This window comes from Thermobia domestica, chromosome 5 (genome assembly GCF_964235325.1).
Source record: "Thermobia domestica chromosome 5, izTheDome1.hap1.1, whole genome shotgun sequence".
Lineage (NCBI taxonomy): Eukaryota > Metazoa > Arthropoda > Insecta > Zygentoma > Lepismatidae > Thermobia > Thermobia domestica.
The window spans coordinates 131,535,135-131,550,912 of NC_137458.1; the positions used below are offsets into that span (position 1 = coordinate 131,535,135).

Sequence of the window (15,778 nt, forward strand, 5' to 3'; positions counted from 1 at the left end):
TTAATTCAGATGTGTTACCGACTGAGCTAGGACAGCCCCAACTTATCCTTATAGTACCGGTATATTTTACTTTATCACAGCACAGCCCTTTATGGCAGTGTTCATAAAAGATTTTTAAGTAAAAATAAATCAATTAAATATCGAAACTGCCCTTAAAACATATAACACAACCCGCCATTGATATGCACCCACATAAATTTTCTAAAGTCAGCGCCGTTGCTTCTAATTTATACTAATTTAGAGGAATCTGAATCCAATTAATCTATTTTCAGACTTATCCGTCCTTGGTGTATAGTAAAAGAAAAACAAGAATTTTAGGAACGATAAAAAAAATGGTTTAAAAGATTGCGATCTTGCCAAGAATTTTCGGAATAATAAAAAAATACGCATCAAATGATTGCGATCTTAGCCAATAATTAGTTTTTGGATCAGGGTCGACAAAATTTTTGAACAGCCCCTAAATCGAGTTTTCGTATTTTCTGCGGAATAACCGCATCATACTAAGTTAAGTGATAGTTTGAGTTTGGCTTCACTGTATGTAGTTTTTCAGATATAAAGCCTACAAGAAAACTTTTGATTGAAACATATTGGACTTTTTGATCCAATAACCTTAAAGTTGAAGACTATGAGGTTAAGCTTATGCTAATGGTAAAAATGCTACTCACTCCATGGAGGCATAAGTTTGAAAATAATATCTCTACATTCAGTATGCATTTTCGCCGATCCTAAGAGGTTCATCCAAAGCATGACTGAGGCAGAGATGTTCACCCTCGCGAGAGTGGACCTCTCGAGGGCATCCTCACCCTCAAGTTCCCTCGCTAAATTTGACGCGAGGGCGAGGGAGCGCGAGGGCGAGGACAAGTTTTGGCCGCGAGGGCGAGGGTGCGCGAGGGCGAGGACAAGCTTCGATGGCGAGGGTGAGCATGCGTGAGGGCGAGGAAAAGCTTTGACGAAGAGGGTGAGGGTGCGCGAGGGCGAGGACAAGTTTCGGCAGCGAAGGCGATGGTGCGCGAGGGCGAGGACAAGCTTCGATGGCGAGGGTGAGGGTGCGCGAGGGTGAGGACAAGTTTCGGCAGCGAAGGCGATGGTGCGCGAGGGCGAGGACAAGCTTCGATGGCGAGGGTGAGGGTGCGCGAGGGCGAGGGAAAGCTTCGACGAAGAGGGTGAGGGTGCGCGAGGGCGAGGACAAGTTTCGGCAGCGAGGGCGAGGGTGCGCGAAGGCGAGGACAAGCTTCGATGGCGAGGGTGAGAGTGCGCGAGGGCGAGGAAAAGCTTTGACGAAGAGGGCGAGGGTGCGCGAGGGCGAGGACAAGTTTCGGCAGCGAAGGCGATGGTGCGCGAGGGCGAGGACAAGCTTCGATGGCGAGGGTGAGGGTGCGCGAGGGCGAGGAAAAGCTTCGACGAAGAGGGCGAGGGTGCGCGAGGGCGAGGGTGCGTGAGGGCGAGGACAAGTTTCGGCAGCGAGGGTGAGGATGTACGAGGGCGAGGACAAGCTTCGATGGCGGAGGTGAGGGTGCGCGAGGGCGAGGAAAAGCTTCGACGAAGAGGGCGAGGGTGAACGAGGGTGAGGGCCAAGTGTTACTGCGGGAGCGAGGGTGCACGATGGCTAGAGACAACTTCCTTCAGGAGAACGAGGGCACGCGAGGGAGGAGGACAAGCTTCCTTAAAAGCAACTGTTTTGGAGTTTGCTGTTTGACCTCTTTTGGAGAGAGGCAAAATTTAAAATATCATCTGCCATATCCCCTAGATGAAAAGTTAATGTCATAGCAAGGTTATACATTAATCGTATTTTTCCTTTCAATTAATTGCAGTAGACAATTTCTCGTGTGTAGTACATAATTATTAAAAATAATAATGCAAATAAGAATAATATTTGATTTTTCCCATGAAAGTTTCCGGGTAGAAATAGCGCTACATTAAGAAGTAAGTGTTGGTAGACAGATAGACAGTCACTCACGTCATTGAGCAGTAAATGACAAGAGCGCTGATATCTGAACAAACACAATCAATGAGAGAACCATCAGAATGCAGTAGATCAGATGGAAAAAGACTTGATGGAATAACTTTGGTTCATAGATGGCCATTTTGCTCTGGATTCTCTCGGACTCGGGCTCATTTTTTTCAACTGGGCTCTCGCTCATTTATTCCTTTGGGAATCGTGCTCGGGCTCACTTCCCTCAGTTGGACTCGCGCTGACTTATTTCATTGGCGCTCGGGGTAGCGCTTAATTATTGAACCCGAGAACTGTCGAGCGCGAATGCCGAGCTAGCGAGCGTTGGGCCTGTGAGTTTGGATGCCCATGAAATGGGCTGATTAATAGCATACATCCTCCTCCAATGTCCACCACTGATGAAGTTGTTACAATTAATCGGAATTTTTAACTTTTCATAGTTTTGTGACAGCCCAAACTATTATCTGAATCGATATTTGTTAAAATAATGTCAGTCACTATTGTATCGATTTTCATTGTTTCTGCTTTTATAATCTACGTGGGTAGAGCTATCATTTAGTTACAAAAGAAATAATATGTTTTTTCTTGTCCTTAAATAGAAATATCTGACACGTTAATACTGAAATTTTGTTAAAAGAGCTGCTTTAACAAAATAAATTTAATAAGATCCACAAGACATAAGTTGTTTATGCAGCCTAAATTTGCAACTGTTGACTGATTGCCGTTTTTAGCGTCCTCTTTCGCCGGCGAGGCTATGAGAAGTGGACCTATAGGTTTAACGCGGAATTCGATCTACTGTCGTTCGATGTTCTCCCACTCGGAATTGTCCCCAGGACCCCATGCACCTAAGGTTCGCGTGCAAGCCAGTGAGATAGGGTTTGTATGTTGTGTTGTTCGATGATTTTTAGTAGGAATAAAATACGTTACAGGATGATATACTGATTGTAAATATTATAGTGCAAGTATTGAACGATTGTGTGGTAAAAGGAGAAATATAAATTTGGACAAATTAAAAAAAAAGGCCTGAAAAAACTGTAGGATATATGAAACATATAAAACTTAGGAAAAGCCACTTATAACGAAATACTTTGGATAGGTTAATAATTACCTGTACCTTGGGCAGAAAGTGCTCATACATGTGCACTATACTTAATAGAATGTTAATTTAATAATAACAAAAGAAGAATGTTTTTAGTATATGTAAAATATATATTATGGGATAGTTGTTGCTATGTAGTTGTTTATGGATACCTAGTCAGCAAGTTTGTGTGCTTGACAGTTTGAAGGAAAATATATTATAAAGTATATCAGCTAATAAACCATTTTAGCAACGTTCATCGACGTTATCATTCTAATAGAAAAGGTGAGAATAATGCTATATAATTATTAAAGATAATTTTTACATGCAAACAAATACTACCACTCAATATTTGTATATCTTGCTTAGACGAACCAGGTTGACGACTACCCTTGGTGAGTCGTTATAAAAATTTTGGTTTACCTCACCCGGGACTTTTCATAAATTCTTACCCCAAAGCAAAGTAAGGGTGAATTTACTTTTACAATTAAGTTAATGAATACAAATTTGACCATACTGAGAAGTGGTAGAATAATTGTAAGAAAAATGGACAATGAAACAATGGAGCATGAATTCACTAATAGTGACAATGGTGAGCATAGTGTAGCTCCAGGAATGACATCATCAGAAGATCGAATCTTGTTAGCTTTACAGCGACAATTGATTCAGATGTCTACCGAGATAAAGCAGACCATAGAACAGAAGATAGAACAGAACTCCGAAAAATCCAATAAGCAATACGAAGAATTAAAGCAGACGATAGAACATAACTCTGAAGAGTCTAACAAGCAATATGAAGAATTAAGTAGACGGATGGAACAGAAGTCGGATGAAACGAAACAATTAATTATCCAGACGATGAGCGATATCACCTCGCAGTTCGAGGAAAAGCTAAAAGGAATATCGGAGGAATGCCAGGGTCATCACAATCACCTGAGACAAGAAATCAGTGATGTAAAAAAGGATTTAGAAGTAACAGAATCTTCTGTTCAACAACAAAAGATTCAGGTCATCAATAATGCTAACAACATACGTGCAAATACACAATTGATAGCTACGTTACAGGAAGAAATTAAAATGCTACAGGTTAAGGACAACACATACCGTAATAACATGTGTAGTGATCGCATGGAGTTTCCCCACTCACCAGAGATGAACTCGCCTTCGCCGGTGTCTGATGAGGATATTATATTGGAAGAAATACATCCGAAGAGTACAGATGGGCGAAACATAGATGGTGTAACGACACATCACGTCATGGATAGGAACTATCACCCAATAAGTACACGGAATGATAAAAGGAAGGTAAAATTAAGTGTTAAGATGAGTGAAATACGAGCTATGAGCAAATTCAGTGGTAAGTGTAACGAGAATGCTACTTCTTTCTTAGAGAAATTCCAGGACGAATGCAATATAATGTGTATAGATAGATCACAATATATGAAATTAATCCCTCATGTATTACTCCCACCTTGTTCATTATGGTTTAAAGCAGTACGTGATCACATCAGTACATATGAAGAATTCAAAGCGGCACTGATTGCGAATTATGAAAATGACTTTTTGCTTGCAAATCGAGATGCCACCATTAGAAATCAACATTTCAATCCTCGTTTGCACAAATCTGTTGTTGAATTTGTTGTAAATACATACAACGAATTAAAAGTCGTTAATCCCTTGCAATCGGAATATAGAATAATAGCATCGATTCGAAATTTGCTCCCATTTAAGTTACAACAGATCTTGTTTTCTACACAGTGTATGAGTTTCAACCATTTATTAATGCTTGTCCAATGCTATGAAACTCAATACCATGCTATGAATCAACAAGCAGGAATGGGTAAAAATAAGAATAATTCAGACCATTTTGTACCTGTTCGGAATTTAAATATCCGAAGTGTGAATAATACGGAACATAACCTAAGCCGAATAAATTCTAGCAATCAAAATGAGCAAAATAGGCAAAGTTATGTAGGAAATCCGCCTAACCTAATTAATCGTAGCAATCCATATGTTAGACCATATAATCAAAATAGGTTTAAAAATAGACGGAATGTATGGCGAAATTCCAGGAATACAGCGAACTACGTGGATAGACATAATGGGAGGACAAGAGATGGCACTTCGCATCAAGATCCAGGTATTGAAGTAATTTCTGCACTGAACAATAATACGGGACATAATCATGATTCTGCTGTGCAATGTACTTTATTAGAATCGTATGCAAGTACGAACGTAACCTGATTACCGTTAATGAAATTATGTTAAATTCATATCAGCTATAGATTTTCATGAACATTTATTTTATTTTTATTCAATTTAATTTTCTTTAATTCTCATTAATCAATGATAATTCTCAAATGTTTTTAATATATGTAAGAATTATAATTCGATTCATAAATGATTAAAAGCAAAGGTTATTTATATTAGATTGATTTGTGTTGAAAACTTAACTGTCAAAGATTATGTTAAGAAGAAGATCTATTCTATAAAACTAATTATTCGACGATTGTTTTTATGAGCTATCCTATGTATTATCCGAACAAAATTCTTCTTTATTATGACATCTTAGTGCCACGATGTATACATTAAAATGCAACATCTAACTTATTTGTTATTTAATGCGCCCTGAAAGATTAAACATTATTTATAACATCACTGTTTTAATAATGATCAAAACTATTAATCATAGTAATTTGTGTTTCACCCTCGTTAATTATATTAATAAGCGACGATGTTTTGATAATAATGAAATAAATATAATTAATGTAATAAAAAAGATAAGTATTGATGAAGCATAAGATTTGTTATAAATGTATCTATATATATATGTGAAATGTAATGAAGATATATACGAGGTGTGATCAAAATATAAAGAACATATGTAATGTAAGAACACTATTGTAAACGGACCAGTGGTTCTTGAAGATAAAAGCGAAGCTCACTCATGACTTTTATATTCAGTCCATTTGTCGGGCGACATTTTTATATAACGAAATACTTTGGATAGGTTAATAATTACCTGTACCTTGGGCAGAAAGTGCTCATACATGTGCACTATACTTAATAGAATGTTAATTTAATAATAACAAAAGAAGAATGTTTTTAGTATATGTAAAATATATATTATGGGATAGTTGTTGCTATGTAGTTGTTTATGGATACCTAGTCAGCAAGTTTGTGTGCTTGACAGTTTGAAGGAAAATATATTATAAAGTATATCAGCTAATAAACCATTTTAGCAACGTTCATCGACGTTATCATTCTAATAGAAAAGGTGAGAATAATGCTATATAATTATTAAAGATAATTTTTACATGCAAACAAATACTACCACTCAATATTTGTATATCTTGCTTAGACGAACCAGGTTGACGACTACCCTTGGTGAGTCGTTATACACTTCAGCAAAACGAGCAGGATTTTGTTGTGGGTAAACAGTTTAATCATATTATTATTAATTTCGCACAAATGTGCCACACATCATAGCATGGGCGGCGATTAGGGGGCCAAACGGGGACAGTTACCCCCCACTCTTTTGAAATGACCCATTAATGTCGCTATATAGTTTCATTTGGAAATATAAAGTTTTTGTATGTATTAAGGTTCATAGAATGAAAATGGTGCCATAAAATATTTGCCGTTCCGAGAGTAATTACGTATTAGTTGTCTTCCCGTGCAGTTAAGAAAGCTACAGGAGTTGCGTTTTAATTGCCACGAAAAATGGCTCAAAAATTAACCTATCCGAGTGTACTTTCATATTCATTTCTTCTTACAAGGGCTCGATATGTTAGTCAGCCGCTTTGGAACTAATTGAGATAACATTTCGCAGAAAAAGAAGTCTTTCATAAGCAATGTTTCTTTCAGAAACAATGTTCTGGGGGGGGCACACTTAGTATCCCGGGGCGGCACTGCAGGTACTATTCTATTCATTATTATATTATAGACGTATTATTTTGGTCTCCTTCGGGGGAGGCTCTCAGAGCTTCGGGGGGCAGTACGGTACCCCCCAAAAAATGTCTGGAAGAAACACTCTTCAGACTGTTGATAAATGATGTAAACGTCACTATCGACCGAGATCTCCCTTGTAACAGTTGTTCCATTTTAGGTGTTCCACAGTAAGTTATACGATGATATGTTTAGTTTCCTTTCTTTAGGACGTTGTTAAGCAAGGGCGGATCCAGGACGGACTTCTGGTGGGGGTGGTGGGTTGTAATACTGCTACTTAGAGCTACTTTTAAGAGCTCCAAACTCTGGGATGCGTATTATTTGTGTATATAAAATAAAGGTTTCCTCTTCTGGGGCGGAGCGATCGCCTCCCCTGGATCCGCCACTGACGATAAGGAAATAATTCAACAAATAGGTTGAATAATTGATACTCTGATCCTCACGAAGGAGGCCCTCTCGAGGCCTCCTCACCCTCAATTACCCTCGCCCTTAATGATATGAGGGCGAGGGTGCGCGAGGGCGAGGACAAGCTTCGATGGCGAGGATGAGGGTGCGCGAGGGCGAGGACAAGTTTTGGCCACGAGGGCGAGGGCGCGCGAGGGCGAGGACAAGCTTCGACAGCAAGGGTGAGGGCGCGCGAGGGCGATGGACAATTCCATTCGTGAGGGCGAGGGCCAACTGCTACTGCGAGGGTGAGGGTGAGTGAGGTCGAAGTAAAATGAACATCTATGGACTGAGGTAGTACTCTTATTGGCCACGTGCCGATGACGTCACAAAGTTTCAAGTTCAATCTGCTACTAGGTTTGTTGTTTTCGTTTCTCTGTTAATATATATATTTGTGCAGGGGTGCCCACAGAGGGGGGGCTGACGCAAACTGTGAAATATTTGGGGGGGGGTAAAAATCTATATAAATATGCTTGAGGAGGTGTAAAAATTAATCGAAAAGAATATTTTTTCATGGAAGAACACCTACGGATAGACAATTGGGGGGGGAGCGTCATTGACATAAGGGGGGACCACTGTATTTGTGTGAGTGTGTGTGTGTGTGTGTGTGTGTAAAAACAGAGGGTGAAGATTATCAATATTATTACTTGTGAAATACATTATCCTTAAATTAAATAAAAGTCCAAATAAAAGTTTTAAAAAACGCACTACACATGAATTAACAGTCATTTGTATAATGTTAACATTTTTATTGGTGCTCACAAGGAATACACTGGCATTTTTTATTTCAAATTTACATGCAGAACTTGGGATCCACTCGCTTGATGATGCAAAATTAAAAACGTCTTGGCACTTGTTACTTTTACCATGTACAAGAATGTTTCTCAAATTAACTTTACGTTACACGTTCCAGTTCGTTTTCATTTCCATCTAAGAGCAAATCTGGTTTAGAAATATTTTGTGACAAATAGCGCTGTAGTGTCTTTATATATAAGCCATGCTCGGTTCAATTGCGCAAGAAATGCCCACCAACTTGATGGCCATTATTAGATAGCATTGTTTATGAACCACATGAGGATACCAACTGGATCATACAATGTATATTGCATTATATTTTGTTTGAGTTTAGCGTCCCTTTCAACACCTAGGTCATAATCAGACATGAACCTACTGTTTCACGTGTAAACAGAACCACATGAGATTATGCCGGGAATCAAATCCCGATCTCCTGGACCAAAGACGCGTACGTTAACGATATAGTCACGAGATAGTTCCAGACAGTGTAGAGTTAACCTTATTTTTCTTTAGGATGAATATGCTAGGGTCAACTTCAATCACCTTAAACTTTAAACTAGTGGTTCCCAAGGACCAGCCTTCTGGAAGGGACTTGAAGATCAAGCAAGGGATTACAAGCTAACGACAAAAAAAAAAAAAAAAAAAAAAAAAAAAAATTATCAATAAACTTAACAGATATTACGTGTTTGATATTTTATCTTTCTTAGATTCTCGTTCGAGATTTTTAAGTAATTAAACACGTAATAAATATAAACAGATGAAAACATGGTGAGTGGTTTGAGGTTTGGAGTCCCGTTCAGCAGCAAAGTTACATGAGACGTGAAGCTACAGCTTAACGTGAAATCCTAACTACCGTACATAAATTCTCGCCGGGAATCAAACTCAAGTCTCCAGCGGCGAAGACATCTATGATAATCATATAGCTACGAGGGAACTAATGAAAAAAATATGGTTATTATTGTATTATCGTTATTATTATTATTATTATTATTATTATTATTATTATTATTATTATTATTATTATTATGAGTAGTAGTAGTAGTAGTAGTAGTAGTAGTAGTAGTAGTAGTAGTAGTAGTGAAGATTTGATATTTCAATGATGAATCTGAAATCATAGAAGGTTAAGACAAAAAAGCACATATGGTCAATGAGCGAGAGAGAGGTTAGCGAGAAGTATACAGGGTTTAAGAAGGAGGTTCTAGGTAAACACGGTTAGGAACCACTGCTTTAAGCATTATCACTTAAACTCTATAACCTCCCGCTTGTACTTCCCACTTCACCCTGCCCTGGTGCGGATTTGATGCAAAACTAGCTTGTACAGACAGCCCAGCACAGATTGGCATGTATTGTACGCACATAATTGCATCGAGAAACCCTTATCAATAAAGACATGACAATAACATCTGTTACAAAATACTTCGACACTTCGAATGCATTTACGAACTGCAGGACTATTTTTTTTTAATTATTTTTATACGAAACTCGTAATTTTTAAATAGGCCAACCCCATCAACGGATTTCCATTCTGCTATGAATGCTTTCAAGAAAGGATTTTGTTTCATAATCCACTGGGAAGTGCATAGGACCTAAGAAAACATAGACACCTGAATAGCACAGGAAGTTGGGTTAGGAGTAAAGATAATAGATCTGAAATCACTTGCTTTAAAACATCACAGACAATTGTATGTTGCCTTTGCTGCAGATTTTGAAATCGGGTGCTAAAAGCTGGAAATTTACACGAAAGACGTAGTAATTTAGGTTTGATTTTAGATTTGAATTTAGCGTCCTTTTCAGCAGAGGCCTATATGAGACTTGAAGTTACAGCTTCTGCCGGGGATCGAACCGGGGTCTTCTGCATCGAAGATGCTTACGCTATCCACATACGCATGAGAAGATTATGTGTAGTAATTTAGAAACGAAGATAAGGAACTAGCTTATGTATGCACTGAACCATGTAAGTAGTGTTGTTGTAAGTTTGTAACCCTACACTTCATAAACAATGCTAACTAATAATGGCCATCTAGCTCACGTTGGTGGATATTTCTCGTACAATTGAACCGAGCATGGCTTATGTATAACAACATTAGCGCTATTTGCCACAAAATACTTCTAAATCGACCTACTCTTGGGTGCAAATGAAAACGAACTGGAGCGTGCAATGTAATGTTAATTTGAGAAATATTTTTGTACATGGTAAAAGTAACAAGGGCCAAGACGTTTTTAATATTGCATCATCAAGTGAGTGGATTGCAAGTTCTGCATTTAAATTTGAAATCAAAAGAAGGTATTGCATTACGAAGTGCACGATTTTTGCAAAAGCCAGTGTATTCATTGTAAGCACCAATAAAAATGTTCACATTGTACACATGTGTAGTGCGTTTTTAAAAACTTTTATTTGGACTTTTATTTTATTTAAGGACTATATATTTGTTCCCCGTAAAAAGTGAACATAAATCTAGAATTATAATGCAACGTATTTCACAAATAATAATATTGATAATCTTTTTACACACACACTTATATATATATATATATATATATATATATATATATATATATATATATATATATATATATATATATATACAACTAGTTACAGTGTATCTAGTGTCATATTTGTTTAAAAATCTTGGTCCTTTTACTGATAAATTTTGGAACACACTATATCATGTTGTTAGGTAATTAGTTTTTACTGCATAAATTTTCGCTAACCCACATATAAAATCCATTTTTTGATCTAAATAATAATAATTTGGAAGCTTCAGGATTATTAGGTGTGTTGGTTTACAGGCAATAATTTCTTTTATTTATTTATTTCCTTATAATTTTTTACCATGTATGGACATCTCATTTGTGCAGTTATAAAGTATACATTATTATTTCAAGGTAACTCACATTTTACCAATTGGATAAAATTTCTTTCAAATAATGACCAATTCCAAATCAGATTGGATCCGTAAGACCCCACTCAACCCGATGAGATATCCATATTCTGGCCAAAACCAGTTTTATTAGGTTTTAACAATTTCTTATTCGATTTGTAGTACCGCTGCGCAAAAATTCTGTGCCGTGATTCGAAATTGCACAAATCCTGAGTGCTTTGGCGCACTTCTTCACCCACCGCCTTTTTTTCGGAAGCCATCCTCGAGACACCCAAGAGTAAAGTTGTGAAAAGTTTTAAGCAAAATTGGAGGAACTACTGTTATATAAGGTAACATTCATCCGTAATATGCCTTAGGAACAGAACCATATAAGGACAGAATTGTTTAAAAATATACTAAACCAGTGCAGGAGAACTATGAAATATGAAATCTTCTGCCGCGATCGCCATGTTGAGAAAGACGATTATCAAGAACAGGTGTTAAATGATAAGTGAATTCATTTTCCATTTTATTACCCAGCTTAATACAAGGAATCCCGAGATTCGAAATCCCATCAATATTTTCCCTTCCCGTTTATTGTAAAGTTAGGTCCAGTAACCTGCATAGTATCTTTGTTTGAACGTGCATGGAACCGTGGTATGCCACATCAGCCTCGTAGCCAGCCCAAAAGTGTAGGGGAGCGGTAGAAGTAAGGAGGGCCCGATCCAAATATATTATACTTCAGCCTAGTTCATTTGCAAGCCTAGAGCCTACCGTGAAATTTTTAAGGGGAAAAGTAAAAGTTTAGAGGGGCCCGGCCTCGCTGGACCCCATGTGTCAGTTCTTTCTCGAGATTTTAAGCGAATGTCGTACTTGAAGTATAGCTTGACACAGTTTCCAGCTTATTAGACTAAACATCTACTGATATATCCTAATGTTTATATAAACTACCGGTACTGTAAATGTAAAGATGTATTTAATTTCTTTGCTTCTTTCTCTCTTTACCTTTCGTTATTGAATGTAATTAAAGTGTATAAATTACAGTTAGTCGAATTTTCCATTCCAAAATAATAATTAACCCAGCCTATATGTATCTATTTGATATAGACCCCTAATATGGTGTGAATGTGTGAAAGAATGAGTGATTAGTTTAAGTAAAGAAACGTACGGAAGACCAGTAACTATTTCAATGCTACGAAACCTGTGGTTGTCTGAGGCATGACATAGGTCATGAAGGATATAAATCTCCCTGTCTGATCAGCTATAGCTGTACGAGGCAAGCAAGAACAATGGAATAAAAGTAGTGATAGTAATCACGAAATCTGAAAATTTTCGAGAACTTCAAAATATCCATAATGCAACGTTCCAGTTGATTTTTTTTTTTTCCTTGGCAAGTTGAAGTATAATTTAACTGATGAGTAACAAGCATCAAGCTAACGAATGAATACCGGTACTCTTTGATTGAAACAATGATTACAACAATCGAACTTAATGTTTTTCACTGTCTGGGCTGGGTTTGAGTAATTCTGACACTCACGTAATTCTGACAATTTACTTGGATCCACGTCAGGGTTGTATGGGTTAACATGTGTTTCACAGCAATCAGTTTAACCTTGATTCTCTGGAAATCTAACAGGAATACAACATACATATAACACTTGTTTAAGTTCTTAACTATATTTCAACGATTATCCCGTACCTTTCTTCTTCTTACCTCTTCTTTTCCTTCCGCTTTTACCTTTTAAACCTTTACCATTGGCTTCCCAATATCCTTTTCCTATATTACTTTCCTTTTGCCTTCTACTATTCTGAGACAGCATATTTTCCTTAATAAGATCATTCCAACCTTCTTTTCTTTTTCCTACCCTCCTCCTCCTCATCCTTCTTCCTCTCATTCTTTTACCTTTCTTTTAACTTCATATTCTTCTCTTTTCGACTTTCTCTATTTTAATAAAACTGAACGAAGTCATAACTGGGAATTATCGCCATTATACGCGGTCAATTAATTTGAATTCAATTAAATAAATCTTCGGAAGTCCGATATCAGATGACAGCCAAGAGAAATGCACATTAAATTTTTATTAGTTATTAACGATACTGCCTAACGCAACGTACAGAGTACGGTTTAGAACATGACACTTGAAGTCATAACTGGTCGATTGAAAAATGTATGTTTCAAACCTCCGCAAGATGTGTGATAGGGATTCCCCAAAGGAACGTAGGGATTACTTGCCAGGCTATAGGGAATCCATAAGTTCCTTTGGGGAATCCCTCGCGCATATCTTGCGGAGGTTTGAAACATACAGTTTTCAATCGAGTAGATATGACTTCGAGTGTCATATTCTAAACCGCACTCTCCACGTTGCGTTGTTTTTGAATTACAGCCCTCTGAAGTTCATTTTCCCACGCTTTCAGCACCTTATATCGCCGAAACTATTCCTCACTGACCAAAGTTTTACAGGACTTTTTTGCTGGTTTCGGCGTCGGGAATCAGATCTCGAAGTTTGTTCAAATAGTTTCTTACCACCCTGTATATATAACAGAGAAACGAAAGCAACAAGCATAATAGCAGATTGAACTTGAGACTTTGTGACGTCATCGGTACGTGGACAATAAGAGTACTACCTCAGTCATGTATTGAGTGAACCTCTTGGAATCGGCGAAAATGCATTCAGCAGCCTCAAATTGGAATAAAGAGTATAATTAGAAATGTATCGAAGTGTGCTCATAATTTTATCATTTGCATGAGCTATACTTCAAAGCTTCCAACTTCGAGGTTATTTTTACGTGATCTTATAGACGAATAAGTTTAACTAGTCACAATAGATTCAGTACCCTCAAATTAGTGTAAACAGCGCAATCAGAAATGAATCCTCACATGAGAACATTTTATTTCTTCTCTATCCAAATATTATGAATTACTTAAGAAAATTGGATTTTCAAATGCACACTAAATGTACCCTCTCTCTCTATTAAACATTGAGAATCCGACATTGGAAAGAAACTGTTCAATATTTAAATATTTTTATATTGTTTAAGATAGTCATTGTTACTTCATAACAATCACACAGTTGCTAAGAATTTTTTTTCTTATTTGTGTGGACAAAAGCAGCGCATTCAGGTAAGTAGAAATCCCCACTTTTTTTTTTCTAGTGACGTAGAGGCTAAAAACGTTACTAGCAACAATCTCCTCCTCCTGTACTTTAGAACTAGCATGAATTTACGTAATACTTGGCTGTTAAGATTACTTAGGGGCAACAGAGGGAAGGGGAACAGCGCCCTGGAAGAAATCCCTCTATGAAAAGGAAGCTTCGATGGTTGTTTACCTTAATCGTATCTTCCTCAGGTTCCTTTCCCCTTTGTAATTTGCAGGCCATGGGCGCTGAGAGCCTATAGACAATTAATTGGCATCTTCTCAGGTTCGGCAAATTCCCGAAAGATGCCTAGATAATTAAGAAATGTAATAAGTTCAACTAAGAGCCCTATTTGTTGAACAGTTTACATATTTTAAAATACTGAGAAAACAAAATTTTAAAATATTTATTTTTCTGCATAAAATGTTAAATAATAATAATAATAATAATAATACCAATAATTCCAGTATTAGTCTATGCTGCCTCGCATACTGTAAATGAATTCAGTTTTACCTTGCACGAGTTCATCTACAGTAGTAGTAATAACATACTACATCAGATGCCGCTAGCTTCTTTTCATGCTAGAGACTCTGTGCTGACATCTATTATTAAAATGAAAAACTAATAGTAAGAAAGTTACAAGTGTTATGATTACATTTTCTTTCTTTTGCAAATCTAGTGCATTTTCAAATTTTAGGTTGAAACTACACCTATGTACCGTAATATCTGCACGTACATACTTATTTTCTTACTCACAAAGTACATATTGGGGTTTGTAGGACCCCAATCATATTTCTCTAAATTATGGAGTTTCTTTTTATTTAATGAACTCATACATTTTTACACAATATCTATCAACAATGCTCCAACATTTTACTGAAAATAGTATTTCTAATGCCATTCTTGTAATTACTGTATTATTTTGAAAAAAAAAATTAGGAAAATTTATAAAATAATTCTTCCTTTAAAATACATACTGGGGTCTATGGGACCCCAACAGCAGTAAATGTTATCACCTTTCTGACAATTATGAAACTAAACTTTGTGATACTTTGTTGTAAGTAGCATATGTAAACAGAACATTTTAGACACTACTAGAGTTTCGAAACTGTTTCCAAATCCATTTTATCAAAATGTTTTTTTAAAAAAAATTCACTCACTTAAAGTACACACTGGGGTATGCTGGACCCCAATCAACGCAAGAGCGAATATAACTTCTATTTCCAATAATGAGTCTCACTAAACTGGCTAGACTGCTATTACTCCGCATAGACAGTGTTGCAACCTTAATTTACATTGATAGCCTGAACTGCAAAAATAAATAAAATTGTTATAGTATTAAAATGAATATGCCTTGGGGTCTCAGAGAGCCCAGCGTGTACGTGCAGGGATATGTATATTTTACTCTTTTTTATTATTTCTGAAGCAACAGCAATTTTTTTCAAAGTGTGAATTATTAGTTTTTAGTTGTGAAGTTAATTTTTAGTATTGCAAAATTAAAAAAAAAAAAAACAAATAGTTCAACGTCCCACGTTTATGCCCTTTTAGGCTAAGTGAGATGATGATT

General features: G+C 36.9%; 1 protein-coding gene across 1 annotated transcript in view; it reads left to right on the forward strand.

Annotated features, from left to right (window-relative positions):
* The window catches only part of RpL9 (ribosomal protein L9), a 375,798-nt gene that overhangs the window by 325,360 nt on the left and 34,660 nt on the right, over window positions 1-15,778 (forward strand). The gene's annotated exons all lie outside the window — the stretch shown is intronic.